At 31.0% G+C, this 16,236-nt stretch overlaps 1 long non-coding RNA gene across 1 annotated transcript in view; it reads right to left on the bottom strand.

Annotated features, from left to right (window-relative positions):
- Positions 1–16,236, bottom strand: part of LOC149410232 (uncharacterized) — a 221,408-nt gene that overhangs the window by 79,744 nt on the left and 125,428 nt on the right. Inside the window, exon 3 of the long non-coding RNA XR_016305032.1 lies at positions 12,206–12,254. This is a non-coding gene — a long non-coding RNA (uncharacterized LOC149410232). The remainder of the gene's footprint in view (positions 1–12,205; positions 12,255–16,236) is intronic.

Below are 16,236 nucleotides of genomic sequence, written 5' to 3'. Positions count from 1 at the left end.
TTTTCTGCAGAAATAAGTTATTCCGAAAAATAATAATTCATTTTCTAGACTTGCAGTATATATTTTTTTTATTTGAGCTTTCGTTATCGAGTAAATCGAGTTTGAAGTTGATTTTTTTTTATTTTTTTTTTATTTTTTTTTTAATCAAATTCTTATAAATTATTACTGAAGATCAAAGTACCAAACATTAAAACTATTTGAAAGTAAAACAAATGAAGAAACTCGGATTTGAAGCATTATTTTGAAATCACCCTTCATTTAACCCGGTGTAATCATAAAATATTTCTGCTCTGCAGGGTTAAAACATCTGTTATTCAACCCTAAACACCAGAAAAAACTTTAACCCTAAAATAGCCGAAAAATATTTTTTTTTGGTTTTTTTTTTTTTTTGAAAATGCTCAAATCAAAAAACTTTATGTTTTTTTGGGTTCCCCATGTGGTGTAGATTCTCCAGTTTCCCGCTTGTACTACGAGTTTCCGGACACCGTGTATACTACAACAACGAATATTATTTTTATTTGCAACAACAATATTCAGACAATTGGATACTCAGCTTGTACCTAGATTACATGCAGTTGGCAATAACTTCGCAGAAAATGTAGATGTATCCAATTGCACGGAACATAGTTACAAGAAGACTATAATAAAAACCTCGATAATAATTCTAATTAAGGTTAGCATAATACTGGAATTTTTTTATGTGACACCTCACAAGAGCGCTTCTGTATATACAATGTAAAGATCAGAATCAACTGTGAACGGTTGTTCCGCTAATGTACGTCAAGTCACGCTGGTGCACCAATGTACCGGGTATCAATGCTGCTAGCTTCATAGAGCAGGCTCTTTTAAAATACCTGTAGGATAGACTCAGCATGGCCACATTGCGTCTGTCCGTTAACAATGCATGGGTTGTAATTGGTGTAGTTGTAATTAGTCAATGGTTCTACATAATTTTACTAGCAAATTTGACTTCACTAAATTATTATGTGCATATTATATGTTTATAATAGCCCGTATGGGCGTATAATGTAAATTGAAAAAAATATATATATATTAAAAGTTAATACGAATCACTCAATCAAATCTTGCTTTTGTTAGCCATATAAAAGAAATCTCATTTTTTCGGATTCACTGCCCAAATTCAAACGTGGTATCATGTCAATAATATAAACTGTTCAATGTGCACACATAGAGACACACACAAATACTCACACATGCATTACAAACACATACGCCCATATACTACACACGTCACCTGGTAATTAAGGAATAAACATACCACTTAGCAGACATTACAAGGAAACATACCATATGTACCCAACATGAAGTACCTACCTATCTAATTCCTGTTTATTGTTTCATTGCTGTAAATCATGTACTGTTTTTTTCTATAATATAAATTAAAATTTAAAAATGAAAATAAAATAAAGCGTTTAAAAATGTAGTGATTTATACAAATTTTAACAATACCAAGTGAATTAAACTGTTACATTTTGCCTTTTTAGAAGTCAACTTGAATACAATTCTCCCGTCTGGAACCCACATTACAATATTAACGTACAAACTATTGTAAGAATGCAAAATAAATTCTTACATTTTCTAACTTATAAAATGGGTATTCCAGCAATTTTGTTGAACTACAGCACTCTTTTAAATTAAATGAAAATGCTTAAATTGTCTGACAGAAGGATTTGTATTTCTACATAAAATTCTAAATGGTGCATCTGATAGTCAAGAATTGCTTGCATTGATAAGCTTTCGCATTCCATTTCGTAATACTAGAAGTCGGGATTTATTTCAGTGCAGAAATTCTTGCACTAACTACCATATGTATTCTTCTTGCTCAGAATAATTATAGAGGGAAATAATTATACCAAGTCAGTGAACATATTTAATTTATCATTGTTTATCTATTTATATATATTTTTTTTTATTAATATTTTTTTATATATTTTTTTTGTTTTACCCTCTAAATTTTTTCAAAAATAATTTGTAAATTCTTATAAGGATATTGCGCGTTTCGTTCATATCTCTATTTGTAAAATAATATTCTTATGTACCTATTTATTTTTCCCCTATTTATAATTCAAAATATTTGTATATGTTTTTAACTGCTGTTTAAGTCAATTCGTGAGAAATAGTTTGGATGCAGGTGAATTCTCTAGTTGATGTTTTGTACATTCTTGTCAATTGATATCTGTATCTGTTTTTTCTCCTAAATAAAAAATAAATAAAAAAAATCACTTAACAAATACAAAAAAATGTTACTGAGGTAGTTTAGTTATATATAATAATTTATATTTATTTTTATATATACGCCTAAAAAGGCTTTTACATAGAAGTGATACATGATGCAGTGTACATAGGAGAATATCTGTATTATACAGCAGATACTGACAGTAAATAGATGTAATCCATTTTAAAGAAGGTACAAAATACACAATTGTAAAATTGTGATTACAAGTATAATGAGAAAATATAAAGAAATAATTAAAAAAAAACTAAATATGAAACAATATTTGTAAAAAGTAAGAGTAACATAAAGTAAAGAAGAAATTACAACACTACATATAAGACAAATCATTAAAACTAATTTACCAACGCTACTTCAATTTGTAGGATTCGACGAAGTGTTGGTGTAGATTATGCTTAATTCTATATATGCAGTCAATAGCACCCCCATACTTGTTGGCCAGATCATGCATATTGGTCAGTGAGTGTGTCTGATAGTTGGTCGAGTATGTATTACAGAAGAATGTTATATTAATGAATATATACTGTATTTATTTATTTTATTTATTAATTTTTTTAAAAAAATGACATATTACATATAACAGTGATCTTTGGCTGTCCAACTAGGAGATTACCTGTTTTAGGACAGTCAGAAATAGGCAGATTTATTAAAAGCGATTCATGTTTAGTCTAGTGTATTGACTTTTACTTAGTTATTGCACTTTATAAATAAATAATTAAATATATAATAATAAGTATTATTGTATAACTTTCACTATTCATATGTAAAAACTCCTGAATAGGGTTTAATAAATAAATGAATCTGAACCTCAGAAGACCAGTAAACAAACAGTGGAAATATCGTGGAAATATCGTGCCCATTAATAACGCATGTCAGATCTTATATTGCATTTACGAATATGTTTAAAAATTATAAATCCTCACATAGCAATTCTTAATTTAACGACCCTCCTCTCTAGAAACCATAAGTCCACGATTCAATTGAAGATAAAAAAATCTCTAACATTGAGAATAAGGAATGGCTGTCAACTTAAAAATATACTCGTATATATAAATGAATGTTCACCTTCTAAGAAAACTTTTTTTACAAATGTCGATTTCTTAGTTAAAATAATTATGAAAATTTGCATTTTTCAAAGCCCGTAAAAATATTCGAAATCCGACGGAGTACTAGTGACGTCATACGTACATACCTCGGTTTGTTGGTTAACAGTAAGTTCAATTTTCCAATTTAAAAATTTAACAAGACGAAAAAAATTGTTTACCAGAGTGGTAACCCGACCGACCCGTGAGGTAGCGGTGTAAGATCTGTCAGAACCCGCCGACGAATTATAGGGCGTTTATATGTCTAACGGTTTTAAATGAAAATTTATTAATTCCGTGTACATAATAAAACGTGTTTATTCAGAATAAGCGTTTGTTGATATGAGATTATGTTTTTTCAGTCATAATATTTTTCACTCAAATTTGCGCAGATTTTTGCGGTTATTTCTAGTTCAAAGCAACGATTTTCAGCTTACAACATCATTTTCATAAAGATTTATGTAGATAAGAAATATCAAAATATGTGTAATAATAATAACAGCAATAATAAATAATTATAAGCAATAATTAGTCGCCTGAAATATCAATACAAATTGAAAATATCTCCCGAGTAAAAATAAATGCCGCCAACGGGAATAATAATCTGAACATTTCAACAAGATTAAAGAACAAAAAAGGCTATATTACAAAATAAATTTATCTAAAAAGTGTAAAAAACATACCTACATAGTAAACATATTATACACAACCGACTAACAATTATATACATATTGATTAGTTTTTATAACTGCCTAAATTATATTATTTTTATTATGTTACTTTATTTTTATTACGTTACTTTATTTTTGTCACGTTACTTTATTTTTGTCAAGTTACTTTATTTTATTTAACTTTTTTATTATATTTTATTCCTTAATATTTCATTTAAATTCGCCTATTTAACATAATTTCAAAACAGAACCTTTTTATTTACCTACATAATTTTTCAAATAAAATTGTAAACTGGGTCCCTCGGCACAGGTAAAGAACCAAGCGAGGCTCACATTGCCAAAATTATTTTATAAAAAAAAAATAATGTAATGTTTCATTAAAAAAAAATTTATAACGTTTTTCCGAAGTTTGAATGTTTTTGCTGTGTTTTTTGCTGTTTTCTGTTGTTTAAGGAATTGAATCCACGCCTGTGTAGATACCGGACGCGTTTGACGATTCAGTTACGAGTCGGTTATTTAGAGGGATGTCTTAATTAAGCCGCCGATTACATCAAATAACTCATCACGTCAAATCCACATTTTCACATTCCACTGTGAAAATATCACAGGCTAAATTATTGTCCCGAGGTGCGAAATTCCCGTCGCACGCCACAAAGGTAAATGTGAACGGGCCCAATGAACAGTGAGAGGGAAGTTCACCCGTTGAGGAGTGGTGATTAGATTCCAGAGGCGGAGAGTGGAGAGGACAGGAGAAGTCGGCGACTAAAATGTTCCTTAAAGTGTGTTCAATTAGGCAGAAGGCTCCGTCCTAGTGAACTACAGGGGCGGATTGAAGGCTTTTCACGAAGATTTTTTTAATATTCATTATAATATTTGGATGATTTTCAAGGGCGCTGTACAAATATATAATAAATTTCTACAATGATCTATGTTATTACTAACTATAAGTGGAGATAATATACAGTACAATACTTACCTGGTAGGTCACTTGAGATTAACACTAACTAATTGTTTATTAGCGAAATTTAGATGCAGGATTTAGGACATAATTGAAAAAAATGACATAATTGGACTTTCTCTCAGGAATGGTTTATTTCATTTAAGGGCAGCTTAAAAAGGTAAGTTTTTAGTTTGGACCTGAATTCTGTTTGACTTATAATGGATCTTAGTTCCGGAGGGAGTTTATTCCAAGCCTTCGGCCCAGGTGCTCCGAAAGCGCGATCACCAAACTTAGTATTTGGCTTGCGCTTAGGTTCCATCAGTCTGCCTATAACTGATGATGTTGCTGATCTAAGAGTTAACTGCCTCAGACCAGTGGTTTCCTTGACGTATAGTTCAGAGATGTAGTGTGGGGCCATTTCATTGATGGATTTAAACACCATCCAGCACAATTTGTACTGGATTCTTTCAGGGCACTTGAGCCAGTGAAGGTTACGAAGGTGTTCTGAAATGTGCGAATATTTTATCACCCCAGTTATGAGCCGTGCTGCTGCATTAAACACTGATTGAAGTTTGTCAATTTGATATTTTGGAAGGCTAGCATAAATGTCGTTGCAATAATCGAGACGTGAGACTCCGTAAGAGTTGAGTACTTTTGTTGCTCCTGTAGGAAGATTTTTTCGGACAGATTTGAGTTGTCTTAGGTGAAAAAAACCGGTGCTTACAGTCCTATTTATTTGACTTTTAAACTAAAAGTCTGAATTTAAATAGACACTGTTATATTAACCCCTCAAAACTGTTTTGTGTAATTTTGTACTAGTTTTATGGATATTACTGTCTGTATGATTAAACCATGGTTAGAAAGAGTAAATACCAAAATTTGTATTTTAATTTAAAAGTTTACCATAGAAACTCCCTAAAAATATTAATTATTATGTGAAACAACATTTAGTATTTGAAAAATACTTGCCAAGGTTTTTATTTTTTTTAAGTATAATTTTATATATAAAACGAAAAAAATTGAAGTGACAACATTTACAATACCTTTGTCTAAATAAATAAATATTTTTGTCTTCATGTAAAGTGGTCAATATAGTTTGCACGATAATAACCCTCGGTAAGTGACTTTAAAAACTTTATCCACGATTGACCACCAAGTTTGTATTTTAATTTGAAAGTTTTCCAAAGACGCTCTCAATTTTTTTAAAGTATTTCTATGAAATAACATTTAGAATTTGAAATTAATTTCAGATAAATAAGAAGAAAAATATTTGTGAAGGTTTGCAAATTTTTCAATTATTTATCTTTTATTTATGTTCTTTCTTTAAAAAATTGCATTAGGAACATTAAGTCAATGTTAGTAGTTCTTAGTCAAAGTATGAGACAGTTATTACGGAATTTGGAAGGCGGGTTTAGGTACCGCCGCCCCGGGAACCATTTATTAGATAACCTCTCCCATAGGTCACCCCAAGTAGTTCGATGCGATTGGTGATTTAGCAGGGGTGCTCTGGTTCATCGGGTGAGGTAGGTTCAGGCCACAGTGTGAAAGGTATATTCATATGTCTGTCACTCCTGGATACACAGATCCTAAGATTCCTACCAAACCCTCGTACCTTTTACCTTACCAGAACTTCCTCTCTTTCCTTTCCTTAAAAAGAGACTCTCCACATAGCATCCCAAAAGATGACAGGCCCCGAGGGAAATTATTTTCTCCAGGGCCTCCTGTTTAAAAAAGTAAAAAAGGGGTTAGGGTCGGATTAGCTCAGTGGTAGAGCAAAGCCCCAGCAAGGCTGAGTAGTTCTTGGGTTCAATTCCTAGCTGGAACCGAATCTTTTCCTGATTTTACTGTTTCAAATTTTCATTTGAGATTTGCTAATATTGTCTTCAACACTTAAATATTTTTTACAAAAACAAAAACAAAAAGTGAGGTGGCAGTATTTTTTACAATACCTTTGTCTAATTAAATATGTTTTTTTAAATACTGAAGACAATATTAGTGATTTTTTCAAACGAAAATCTGAAACAGAAAAATCAGAAAAGGAAACGGTCACATCTGGGACTCGAACCCAGGACCCTTGTCTTTCCGGGACAATGCTCTACCAACTGCGCTAATGGGACCCTATCCTCATCGGTCACTTTTAACTGTATCATACTTCGAATAAAAACTTCCAACGTTGTCTTCATTTTTTTTTTCACCGCACATTTTTATTGGCAACTATCTTTATGTATGATCGCAAGATTCAACCCGAACTAAGTAACTAACTAACAAGGGTCCTGGGTTCGAGTCCCAGATGTGACCGTTTCCTTTTCTGATTTTTCTGTTTCAGATTTTCGTTTGAAAAAATCACTTATATTGTCTTCAGTATTTAAATATTATAATTTGAGGTTTTACTCAATAAGTTATTCCGAAAAATAATAATTCATTTTCTAGACTTGCAGAAAAAGTCAATAGATGTCGCACATTAAAAATAAAAACAATAAGATAGGTTTATCTATAAGACGCTGTCTAGGATTGCATTTAGTTCGGGTTGAATCTTGCGATCATACATAAAGATAGTTGCCAATAAAAATGTGCAGTGAAAAAAAAGAAAAAAAAAAAAAATGAAGACAACGTTGGTAGTTCTTATTCGAAGTATGATACAGTTAAAAGTGACCGAATAGGATAGGGTCCCATTAGCGCAGTTGGTAGAGCATTGTCCCGGAAAGACAAGGGTCCTGGGTTCGAGTCCCAGATGTGACCGTTTCCTTTTCTGATTTTTCTGTTTCAGATTTTCGTTTGAAAAAATCACTAATATTGTCTTCAGTATTTAAATATTATAATTTGAGGTTTTACTCAATAAGTTATTCCGAAAAATAATAATATGTTTTTTTAGTTTCGTGTAAAGTTGTAGTTTTAAAGTTTAAATAAAACCAACAGTAAGCGACTTTATCTATGATTGCGTTTATTTTTATTTTTTTTATTTTTTTTTATTTATTTATTTATTTAATACATGTTACATTGTTTTGAAACTTACATAAAGTAGATATAATGAATCACCATACTAGGCGGCTGCCTGTTTCATGGTGACCAATTGAGTGTAATTACTTTGTATGAAATATGAAATCTAGTGTAAACATATGAAATTAGTAACTATAGATGAAGCTAAAATTTTGGAAAAATTGTAATAAAAAGTAGAAGATAGAAATTAGAAAGGAGAAAGAAGTAAATTAGCATTAGATTGTAAAAATTTACATAATTATATATATAATTTTTAATATGTGTGCATGCAAGCACACATGTGTATATAGCAGCAGACATACCTATATACATATAACAACACATGTATACATACACCCATATGACGCATCCTCACGCATATAAACAATATATACACCTCTATCTGAGTACTTGGAATAGGCTACTAACACTATAACAATCACACATCAAAAAATCCCCGAGCGCTTTCCTGAAACTGTCGTATTTGGCTATTGATTTTATTTCTAACGTTAAATTATTGAATATTTTTGGAGCAAGAAAGTTAAATTGTCTTTGTGCCATTGAGGTTTTTATTGGGGGAATATTATAATTGGATTTGTTGGAATATCTTGTATTATGGGTCGATTCAAAAATATTTTTTTTCGTATGTTTGAATTTATAGTAGGAGGATATGTTTTTGACGTATAAGGATTTTATGTTGAGTACTTTGAAGTCGTTAAATAAGTCCTTCGTGGGGTGAATATAGTGTACTTTGTAAATAGTCCGCATTATCAATTTTTGAGCTTTAATTAATGGATCTACTATCGTGTTAGAGCATCCTCCCCAGACTTCTATACCGTAAGATATAATTGATTGGCATAAAGAAGAGTATACCGTTTTTAGTGTATTTTTATTTAGAATATTTCGTAATGACCTGAAGATATATGCCAGTTTCCGTATACGGTTTGTAACATTTATTACGTGATCTTCCCATCGTAGTTTATTGTCAATTATTACACCCAAATATTTAATGGGATCTACTCGTTCTAGTGGATTGCACCGACAACTAGAGTTATCTCTACAAGAATGTATTTTTAGTGTACGATTGATTGAAGGCTGACTCGGAATATTAAGACTAAACGTTATATATTTCGTTTTAGTTATGTTTAGGGTGAGTAGATTATCATCCAACCACTGTTTAATAATTTGCAATGTTAGATCCGCTCTATGAAATGTTTCTTCCCATGTCTTACTTTTTAGTACTAGGGCAATTGCACTTGTTGATTTATAATACTAAAATCTGGTAGAATCTTTAATTTTTCATAAACAATATTTAATTTTGCTGTACGTAAAAACGCGAATCTATTAGAAAAATAATGAATTCTGGGAATATTTGTAAGAAAATACAAAATACTCGAGGGCTTAACAAATGTTAATTATATATATATATATGTAATGAACGTAAGAAACGGTAGACTTAGATTGATAATATCATCAATTTCGGCCAAATAATCGACACATTTTACTAGATAGGTAAAATTGCAACATTGATTGTAGTTGTGTTTCTTTCGTAAAAATATGTTTTGAAAAATGGATTATTAATTAATTTGGGTATTTTATTCTGAATAACTGCTGACGCAACTCCGTTTCACGGTGTTTATCGACTTGTAGACAATTTTACATAGGAAGCGAACAGGTACGATAAGCTAACAATATTTTAGTGGATGTCAACTGAAAAAAATGTCATTGGTGATTAGCGGTCGTGCTCGCAAGTGTCATCTATTTACTGAAAATATTGATGCATGAATGCGCTTATTTTAGAATCCCTGGAGGCTTTAGTTCATTAAAAAGCAAAAATAGGAAGGTTAGGTTAGAATTTTTTAGGTTATGTTTGTTTGTTCTTCTTTTTCACTTGTCTACAATGTAATTTTTGTCATTGTTTTATTGGATTACTTTTCTGTTTTGTACATACTTTATTTTGTCACTGTTCTATTTTGTCATTGTTCTTTTTTTATCACTTTTTTGTTTTGTCACTGTTCTGTTTTGTCACTGTTCTATTTTGCCACTCCCTTTTTTATCACAAATCTGTTTCACTATTTTGTTGTATCCCTTTTTATTTGGTTCTGTTATGTCTTATCACTCTTCTCTTTAGTCAATGTTCTGTTTTGTATTTGTTTTATTTGGTCAGTGTTCTGTTTTTTCATTTTTCTATTTTGTCATTGTGTTTTTTTAGTGACTAAACTGTTTTGCTTTACCACTGTTCTGTTTTGTTTTGTCATCGTTGTGTTTTGTCACTTCTCTATTTGTCCTGGAACATTAAAAATACATTTCATTTTTGCCCCTCCCGGTGCGGCCCTGTTTTCCGATAGCGGTTTCCCGCCTTTAGTGCCGGTACCGAAATTGAATAAGTTTGAATATTTCATCGCATCTGACGATTTCTTTGTGATTACGTCTCACCTCGGCTTTTGAAAAGACAAGTATCTACTCTGTACTATATACATAAGAAACGGCCCAATTTCTACCGCTTGATAAATAATTTTGAGACGAAATACGAAATATGGCTCTCGGATAAAGGGGTATATATAAGTAAAAGTGAATTGTTCAGGAAACAAAAAACGTTATCGATGAATGTACTTCGAAAGAATCTTGGAAATTGATTCTACTTTCTAATTTATTCATTTACTATTTTTATACGCCCGTGGGGCTTATACACTGGGTACATTAAAATGCTTACATTTTTTTACACGTTAGTTTACAGTTGAATAATTTATAAAAAGTGAAAATTTATAAAAACTGAAATTATTCGAAATAAACCTCTAATTTTTACATTAAAAATTTAAATAAATATTTATTTATTTTTTATTGAAAGACAAACATTCTCGGGTAACAAATAACGTGAAAATATTTGAAAATCTCCTACTACCACCACAGTAAGCGGGAAATTTTGCTTGTGTTGTGATGGAGGACTTAATCAGCCGAAGAATTTAACTCACTACGCCTGGATGGGGACCCAAAGGCAATGTCAACTCGGCGACCGACCGGTCATATCATTGGTACGAGTATATTCATTTGCTAAACTATGTACGCGAGAAATTAGCGACATAAATTGCTTCATAATTTGTTTGTAAATGATGACACTGAAATACGTCCTTATGCCTAGTGATGCGAGTAGGTATTTTTAAGTTGAACAGACTCAAAAGTTAGCAAGAGTCGGGTTCTGAATTTACAATTTTGAAAAGAAGCACAGTTCGCTTATCAAGTGTGTGTATTTTTTAATGTTTTGCATAAAAAATAATAATGATTCATATTGCAAGGAAGTTATACAACATTATTGAAAAAAATCTCAGTTACATCCTTTCCTTTTAGTAATATGCTAAAATATTTAGTTTATCTTTTCAGTGTGTTTTAACGTGAAGTTTAAAATCTTTGTTATTATTTATATTTCTGTGATGCATGGTAATAAGTTGAGTATTTAAGCGATAGATGGCGCTAGTCATAAAGCTTACTCTAGAGTCAGTCAGATGTCGCTAGAGTGTAACAGATGCTTGTGAGGTTATATTGACATTGAACAAGCTTCGCGAACCAGAGAATTACCAACCCTCGGGTAATGAACAGTGTAGCTAAATCCAGACCTATAATTTATAACGTAAATAAACACAATTATAAGGAGAACCTTTTACTTTTTAACAGTTCACAACCCTTACATCTGCAAAGTAAGACAGATATAACAATTTAAGATACTTTCTGATAATAAATAAATAAAAAAATTACTTCAAGTTGAATTGCCCAATTCATTAAATATTGGATTTGGGAGTATTGCCGTTTGTCTGAGTGATATATTGTTTTTAAAAGGTGCATTTTTATTTCGAATATTATCTTTGTAAATTTGTAATGTTGCATGGTGAAATTTTAATGAATTTATTTTTCTGACATTAAATTCTTCCGAGAAAGACATTAGCGGTTATATGTTATGTGATTTTTTTATTAAAACGATCTTATAGATTTTTACGAGGTGTGTTATGAACTATATTGGTCCATCCATTTAAATCAATTTAAACTAATGCATTGCCCTCAGATACTATCTATCTTTATTATTTATCGGACTATAAATATCATATTTGATTATTATACTTTATTTCTCGTAACAGATTGAAGATGTTTATTAGTAAGATCGTATAATTCCAATATATTGATATATTTTCATCACCTATGTGACATTCGAAACATTTTGAAAATACATTATCAATTCAAATTACAAAAAAAAATATGTTTACAAACAAAAACAAAATGAAAACTCTCTCACCTTCTTTATGTTTTAGTTCCAAAGAATCCTGATTCAAATGTAGAAGGTTCTGAAACAAAAGACACCAATTATTAGATGAAAAGGGACCGTAAAATGGGTGACTTATTTGTTTGATTGATTTTCAACTTTGAAACTAAATACATATTTTACTGCACAAAATATGTGTAAAAAAAACATGGTGATCAGTCACCTTTCGGAGTGGTTCAACTTTTTCAACAAAAAGGCAAAATATTTTGTAAAAAAATACGAGTTTGAATATTCAAGAAGCAAAATATCATATCGATAGATACTGATACATTTTACTATATAAATGTCAGAAAACCGTTATTATTGCTGAGCAGTGCATAAATTGGATTAACATTTTTCTCTGCATGAAAAAGGGGTCTTCACAATTCTACTGACCAAAATTACTGATGAAAATACCACTATTTTTCAATATAACAAGAAACCAACTAATAAGGCACTTATTTTCGAATAGTCATCCCGAAAAAATCAACACGTAACATAAACAAGTTTTTTTGCTGTGAACTTTTAAAACGTCATTTAAAACTTTTTTAATTTGACTGAGAATTGAACTTTCCTCCCCAGGGATTGACTAAAATAAGTGAACATCGCTAACGGCGCTAATACCTAAACCAAATCCCAATTGGACGGGACAGAGATTTATTTCGTTTATTGACGGCTGTAAATTTTCAAATATACTCTCATCCAATTTCAGAGATATACATTTCAACGTATTGCGTGATTGCCACCAAAAGTTAATACAATGCATTGTCATCAACAACGAGTCTATTTGCATTGTTTTAGTCCAATCTGTTGTCTAGAAATGGGTTATTTCCAATTTTCATTCATTCAATCAAGAAAATAAAATTGAAATTTTAATAGATCTAATTAAAAATAATTGAGTATTGACAGTGGTGGAGTGGAGGTAGCGAGATGTATGCTTATATTTGCGATGAACCAAGTGGCCCCCCGATTTAAAAGTCCCTCCATATAACGGTACCTAGTTGAAAAAAAACTTTTATTACCCATGTTTGAAAATAGCGTTATAACCAAGCAAAGAAAAATTATAATGCTTCGTTCGTGGCATTTCTTAAAGTAATAAATATTTATGGGATGTTCTTTATAAAAGTTTAACATACAAATTATATATAATAAACCTCGATATACATATAAAATAAAACATGTTTCGATAGCTCTTGGAATATACCGAAAATATTTTCGGCCGCGAGTTTCTTTATTAAAATATAGAATATCGAAAGGGGAACGAAATGTACCTGTGAGAGGATGCCACCAGAATAATAATAGTCCTACCTTAGGTCCTGGAGTCCACAATGTTCCCTATTTCTGCCAGCACTTAAAAAAAACTCCACGGCGTATTGCATTTAACCCGGAATTGCAACCTAACAACCTGTTATCAGTGGCGCTGCAGAAATGGTACTGAAGATACTTCCCGTCTTCTGGTGACAAGGTGACAACAGGACGGGAAGGTAGGGAATAAATGATTTAAAATAACAATTGGTCATATGCCCGAACAATACATGTAAGGATTAAAACGACGTCTTGTAAGAAAAAAATACTTTAAAAGAAGACTATTAATTCAGTATGGAAATATTGAAAAGGGAGGAGTATATGAACAACATTATTAGCTCTGCAAAGGTGGTACAAAGACAATTCATTAAAGTAATTGCGACATAGTCAGCCGAGAAATAAACTCCCCGGTCTAATCAATACAAAAACGTCCGTATGCTTTTTTTGTCAGTATAACGAATTAAAATTAAATTAAATCTAATTTGCATAGAAATTAAAGCATACGATTTTCAACGGAAAGCTCCCCAACAACTAGTAAACGCGTTTTATAATACCTCGATGGGTTTGTTGGCTTTGCTGGTTTATTTAATGACTTGTGTAAAGCCTGGTTGCCAGTTCATAATGAAAATAATAAATAACATTTGTATTTATATAAACAGTAAGCTCGCATGGCTGCCTTGGGTATTATTTGTTACTATTCTGAAACAAAATAAAGACAACCCTTTTTGAAATTGCGTCGAGTGGCCAATTGTCAAAGGGTTGTTAAATTCTGGAGTCAACCATAACCTCATATTTTCAGCATGCATATGTTTGTGCTCACAAAACTCGATTTCGTTGAAAATTTCAAAACTTGTTTTAATTAGTGCCAAGAGTGTTTATAATCATAATAATAAGATATAAAACATAACGAGTCAAGTCCCTGGATAGAAAATGAAGAACTCAATTTTTCAGGCATTGAACAAATGAGTTTTTCTAATATATCGGTTGAATTGTTAACCAAAATTATTAAAAATAAATTGGAAAGCCACGGGCTGCGATTGGATACATAATGTTTGGTACAAACGTCTAACTACTTTACATCCTCTTTTGGCAAAAAATCTTTCAAAATTTGTCAGTCAACCACAAAATTTTCCAAATTTTCTAACTAAGGGCATTACTTATATGTTGCCCGAAAGCGAAAATATTAATAATCCCTCTCAGTACAGACCCATTACATGTTTACCGACAATATACAAAATTTTAACCTCTTGCTTGACAGATTTAATATATACTCATTTAGATGAAAAAAATATTTTATCTGAACAACAAAAAGGCTGTCGCAGAAAACATATGGGATGTAAAGAACAATTAGTTATTGATTCTAAAACAGATTCAAACTCGAAAACGTAATTTACATACTTGCTATATAGACTACCTAAAGGCTTTCGATAGTGTCCCGCACTCGTGGCTGATCAAAGTATTAAATATATATAAAATTAACCCCATTATTATTAGCTTTTTGGAAAATATTATATCCTTTTGGAATACTAATTTATTTATCAATTTAAAAGGTAAGAAAATAGTAATACCGGGCATTTCAATTAAAAGAGGAATTTTTCAAGGAGACTCATTGAGTCCTTTTTGGTTTTGCTTAGCATTGAATCCTCTATCTAAAATATTAATTAAAAGCAAGTTTGGAATAAAAGTTAAGGGTAATACAAGGGAGAGTATTACAATTTCGTATTTATTATTTATGGATGACATAAAATTATTTTCGAATTCTGAACAAAATTTAGGGAAAATGATCGAAGTAGTTAAAAACTTTTCAGATGATATCAAAATGACTTTTGGTTTAGATAAATGTAGAACGATCCATATAGAGAAAAGCAAAATTGTAGATGGGGACGAGAGTATATTTAGAAATTTCCAAATTACTAGTATGAAAAGGGATGAGGTTTATAAGTATTTAGGATACCCACAATCAAATAGATTAGACCATACTAGTATTAAAAATGATATTAAGATTAAATTTCAAACTAGGATCAGGAAAATTTTAAAATGCAATCTATCTGCTAAAAATTTAGTAAAAGCAATAAATACTTGGGCAATACCTCTATTAAAGTACTCATTTGGCATAATTAAATGGTCTAATACAGATTTAGATAACTTAGAAAGATTAATTAGAACTACGCTAACAAAGTTTAATTGCCATCATCCAAATTCAGCTATAGAACGAGTTAATTTACCTAGAAATTTAGGAGGTAGAGGTATAGTCAAAATAATTTCTTTGAAACATAATCAGGTAGAAATGCTTAGAACTTTTTTTCAATAGGAAAGCTCATAGCTCAGAAATGCACAAAATAATTTGCAAGGCAGATAGAAATATTACACTTCTTAATTTACACGATGAGAATGCCAACATTTTTATAAATCCCAACCAGGAATTATTAGATTCCTGGTCAAATAAAATTTTAAACGCAAAACACTTCAATTATCTCAACCAAACGAATGTTGACAAATTTTTGTCAAACAAATGGTTGAGTATTGGAGAGTTGAGCGCAGAAATAGAAGGATTTATGCTTGCCATTCAGGATAGAGTCATTAATAGTAAAAATGATAGAAAGCATATAATCATATAGAAAATTTTTGGTTTTTCCGGAAACTATAGAACATATTATATCGGGATGTTCTATATCAGCACCGTCCGAGTATACATTTAGGCACAATCAAGTTTTAAAAAT

The sequence above is a fragment of the Hesperophylax consimilis genome, chromosome 28, assembly GCF_061612785.1.
Source record: "Hesperophylax consimilis isolate HC1 chromosome 28, BYU_Hcon_1.0, whole genome shotgun sequence".
Lineage (NCBI taxonomy): Eukaryota > Metazoa > Arthropoda > Insecta > Trichoptera > Limnephilidae > Hesperophylax > Hesperophylax consimilis.
Note: the sequence above shows the minus strand (reverse complement) of the source record. Positions and strands in the feature narration are given on the sequence as shown.